This window comes from Taudactylus pleione, unplaced genomic scaffold (genome assembly GCF_031769625.1).
Source record: "Taudactylus pleione unplaced genomic scaffold, aTauple2 ptg000309l, whole genome shotgun sequence".
NCBI lineage: Eukaryota > Metazoa > Chordata > Amphibia > Anura > Myobatrachidae > Taudactylus > Taudactylus pleione.
The window spans coordinates 2896915-2902250 of NW_028284710.1; the positions used below are offsets into that span (position 1 = coordinate 2896915).

The 5336-nt window shown below is 39.1% G+C and overlaps 1 pseudogene; it reads right to left on the bottom strand.

The window, feature by feature from the left end:
* Window positions 1–1177: 1177 nt before the first annotated feature.
* On the bottom strand, window positions 1178–1878 carry LOC148511364 (N-alpha-acetyltransferase 40 pseudogene; annotated as a pseudogene).
* Between the last annotated feature and the right edge of the window lie 3458 nt (window positions 1879–5336).

Genomic DNA, 5336 nt, shown 5'->3' on the forward strand with positions numbered 1-5336 from the left:
TACAGAGGCTTCTGAGGCTGTATTGGTGGATTCCAGCGGGGATTAATTAATACTGTGTGAAGATGATGTACACACTGATGAGGGTGAGGATTCGGATGATGATGGCGACAACATCTTGCCTAAGTAAAACCAGTTTGTGCATGGAAAGATCATTGCCAGCAATATCAGCTGCCCATTGTTTGTTTTGTGGGGGCCCAAACAAACCAATCGCTTCAGCCACAATTGGAAGTACCTGTTGCTGAAGTGATTGGTTTGTAAAGCTGTGCATGTCCTATATACAACATAAGGGTGGGTGGAAGGGCCCAAACAACAGTTCCATATTGCACCTCTTTAATTTGCCCCCAACCCCAACCAGTTGCCCCAGAACTTTAGTTAATTGATAGGCTGTTATAAATAACGGTTCAGTTCAATAAATGCCTGTCCCTTCTGTATGTATGTGACTTTAAGTGGAATAACTGGATAATGTAGATGGTGGGTGTCAAGAGAGAGACCAGAAATATGAGCAGCAGCACAGGACATCTTCCTGACAGGATGTGTGCAATAAAGTGCAAATATGTTTAATACAAAAATGAGTTGTGTATATTGGTCACTCACATTACATACATATTTACATGTTACATACAGTGCATAAAGCAGGCTGAGGTAACCTGAAGCACATCACCTGTTGTTGACAAATAACTTCCAGTAGGCCCAGAAAACATCACAGATGCTGGGAGTTCTAGTTCAGCAGGATAGCTACAGGCTGCTTTCCTCTGATGTAAACAGCAAATCTTGGTCCCATTATCCCTAACAACCTCTCTGAGCACCAAGTAAACGTCTGTTTACAGTGTGTACTAGCAGCAGCTCCACAAGCAAAGCCACCTCATTTCTATTAGATGTATAAAAAACCACATCCAGATCAAATATGTCTTTCGTAAACTGAAGAACTTGATCCTACATTGATCTTCCCTCATCATTTTTTTTTTTGGATTCTAACAAGAATTTATTTACTGGATAAAAGGACTTTCAGTGGCGCAAGTCACAAGCATGGTCACCATAGCGGAGTATTTAAACATCACTAAATGAAAAAAAAAACTAGAAGAGTAGGAACCCCACCCCCATAAAATAGAAGTTATTGACAATTGCTGTGTCCTCTTGAACCCCCCATAATTTCCCATGTGTCCATCCACCACCTTATTCAGTGGCAGAGGCCTACACAATGTCCTGAATGTGAATGGGGAGTGTCTCCAAACTTTGTCTTGTGGCTCATACATGCAATCATCACTGCAGCACCCCGAAACACTGGGATAGGTCTTGTCTATCTCAAACTGTAAAGCATTTCTGAAGAATTGGTTAGCACCATGATTGTGTTTGAACACTGTAAGGACGACTTTCTTCATCTGTGTGCTATTTGCTATCAGTTGTAAGATTTGTATCAGGAATTTCCCCACTCCTTTCCTGTGGACACGGATCTCCATCTGCACCTCATAACAATAAATGACCTCATCCCCGCACTCCACGTCAAATCTGAAGTGCACAAAAGCAACAGGCCCAGAAAGCTCATCTCTGGCAATAAGGTACCAGGCACGTTCATCTGTCAGCTCTTCGCACTTTTCCTGCTCCTTCCATCCTAACTCACTCTGTTCATATAGCAGCTGCATATTTGTCTTTGTGGGTTCAAATACCCAGTCTAGAGTCTTCTGGTTTAAATCTGTTACTCTGCAGCACTCTATAGACAGATTCAATCCATTTCTGTCAAATTTCTTATTCTTAAAGACTGGAAAGGTTCCTAAAATGTCATCCTGCTTATTGACCGCTTGCACACACAGCTGCCATTGTAGCACGTTCCTCTCAGCATTTTTGTTTTTTTTCTTTTGTCTGTACAGACTTCTTCCCCATGACATAGCTGATGATGTAACACTCTCAAGCCGGGTTCGGTTTGGTGCTGGGGGGAAAGAAGAATCTCATACATTTTTTAAGAATCAAAACATTAAAATAAGTAAATTAAAAACCAATCAATCCTTCTGTCCTTTACTTGTCTTCATTCCATAAACTTATTTCACTCCCTCTAGCCACTGACCTAGTTCTTGATTAATGAAAACATTCTTGCTTTTTAAACTAGTGGTCGTATAGTTTATTAAACTGCCATCCTGTCTACCACTGCAGTGCCCTTCTTTGCCATGTTGGAAGCTGAACTGCTTCATGTTAGTGCTGATGTTGCTTAAATTAGTCAGCCAGCTAGCTGGATGCAACCTTTTGGCCTAAACTTGATTAAATCAATATTTTTGTGAGCTGTGAGGCGGGCAAAATTGACTGGAAATGACTGGAAATAAATGTTATTGAGGTTAATAATACTATAGGAACAAAAACAGGCCCAAATTATGTGATTTTAGCTGTTTTTATGGTTTTTTTTTAGAAAAATACAATTCCAAAAGCAAAACACGCATGGGCGGTTTTGGCAAAAGCAAATCCAGTTCCAAAACACGAAGGAGATACTGATCCGAAACCAAAACACGGGGGTCGGCGCACACCCCTACTTTTTAATGTTAGTAATGTCATTATGAATAAGCTCACTATGTTTGTTGATCATAACACACGTTTCCATATAATGAACCTTTAATGACTTATTGCACCCTATTGATTTGTAATATATAAGAAGGTATCTCACTATTTTAGAATAGTTTTCTGCCTCATGATTCCCCAAAATGTTTACACAGAGACTTCTAAAATGCTGCCGCACAGCTTTCTCAGCTTCTTTCTCCCACCTTGATTAAATTCTCTGATCTGTAGGCCTACAAAAATACTTTCTTTAATCCTATCATCACTTATGCAAGGAAACTTAATTCTCAAGTATGTGAATACAGTTTGCATTTACTATATTCATCACTTTAACAAAGTCCAAGCTAGGACTAGCAAAGGAGGAAGGTACACTTTATCAGGGTCAACAAGTGACCTGTTCACCCCATTTTCCGTGCCTGGAAGAAGGGAGGTATAAATGTATCCTCATAGATCTTTGGTGCAGTGGTGCCAAACAGCTCTTCTTGGTCTTGTATGACATATTTTATATCTGCGTCTGAATCTGTATATGAAATGCTAAGATGCTGCTTTTTCTATGCCAAGTTTCATTGTGCTTCATATACAGACTCAGTTGTAGACAGATATACAAGTTGTACATCTTATTAATCAACACAGTCTCCTGGTGCATCCTAGTCACAACATATTGCAAGAAAGATGCATTTTCAGGCTAAAAAGATGCCCGGCACGAGCATAGCGGCACAGGACCAAGTTGCTCACTAGCTCCAGGCATCTCGCGCCATATGGTGTATTGAGGCTAGATGTATGAGGACACAGCTGCATGTTTTGACCAATCCTTCTGAACGTAGTGGTTTTGCCTGTCCCTACTATCCCACTCACATAAAAAAACAACAGTACTTGGTGTAATCTGGCTGCAACCCTAGAAAAAATGCAGTGACCTTTAGATCACCACAGTTATTCCACATACTGTATATTTCTGATACTGAAGCTTTTCTAAAAGCAACTTTATGTTATCATATGACTCTTTCATGTTTGCAGCATGCACAATATGTACTGTACAAAAGGAAATGTGTTTCTATTAATTAGAAGGACGGCTTTTAAACTGACGTTTGACAAGTCAATAAACAAGGATCACTCGTCCACTTTGTGTTCATGACCAAGAGCCCACATGACTGAATTAACATCTTAACTTGCCAGCATTATCAATTCTGCAAATTCTGCTTAATATTAAAAAATAAATATTTTTTTAATACCATGATTATTCTAAATGAGCAAAATAAACATGGTGCCACAAGATTTATCTCTCTTCTGTACAAAAATATATAGAAATCTGGTACTGTGGCGAATTCTTCAGGAAAAATTTTCACAATAGGTTTCCTTTTATTTGCATAAATATGGAAAAATTACATAAAATTAGTGCAATACAATAACAATAATTACCACATATAATGTGTCCAAAGTATGGAAATTGTGAATAAATTGTCCCCTCTGAAGAAAACAGGAAAAAGTGGGACTCCCCAGTTAAATTCTTGAGAAAGTCCCATTGTATGTTAGGGACAAAATGCGTTGACGCTAGCCTCCAGTCCAAGGTGTTTTCCAGCCACTACTTTGCTTCTTGACACCTGATTATCCTGCTATATTCAATCACCATTGTTGGGAAGGATATCCGGAGTACCTGTACTACAGTCGCTACATGCTGGGATCAGTAGTGGCTGACAGGAAGCTGCTGAATAAAGATCATTTCAGCCGCTACACGCTACAAGCGGTGCTTGTCCTACACTGCTGCTCTACACTGTTGGATATTTACCCACTGTCGACCGTATACAGTACCTCAAATAAGAGAACCCTAGAGGAAATGTGGCCATGCTAACCAGAAGACCGACAGTCACTATTTAGTGAAGGATATCAGGACATTTAAAACTAAGGTAACTCTATATCCACAGGTGTACTACTGGGATGCCAGTGTGCATGGAGCATCAATATACAGCAGTGTATTTATTTTATCCAGCATGTTTCCAAACATAATGCATATAAATCAGTGACTGCTTTGCTTAACCAGATTCATAGTCTACTTTGATACCAATTGAGTGGATTTGAAAGAATGTATTCACACTAATTTAGTTGCCTTCATATTGCAACAAAATATCTCAATGGCTATGTGGCTTGGATTCACGATATAATAAGAACCAAGTGTTTCAGTTTTATCCTTGATATGTAATTTGCTTTTAATGTAAAGTATTTGTCTTTTTTATACGTTTTTGTTATTATAATAAACCAGAATAATGATTTATTAAATAAGCCTCATGTTTTCCTATTAGAGAGTAGACCCATTGATTTATTAAACATATTGTGGTCAACTGTATAGCTCTCAATGCTTCTAACTAGAGGTTTTCCTCTTTGGTCCTAACCAGACCACTATTACTTGCAGCTGTTTTTTTTTATAATATTATATTTATCTAACAGCGCCAGGAATTGTAGCAGTTTTTCCGCTCAAAGTGTGTATATATCTGCAATACTCAGGAACCTTGTACAATATACAATATGCACATGTAATTTCTGCTGTTCTGCTTTATGGGTGCAGCCATCTTGAACTGTATCACATGATTCTCCCTGACAAACCAGTATTCAGCAACTCCGGTCTCATGACACAGCCAGCCAATCAGTGCACAGGTTGTCCTATTTAAACCAGGAACTGCTGCCTGCCCATTGACACAACAACACTCTTCTCCCTGAGAATAATATCTTGGCTCCTGCCTGCAGTGCTGCTGTTACTACTTCAGACTCCAGTTACCGATTTTGCCTAGTACATTATACTGCTGTTT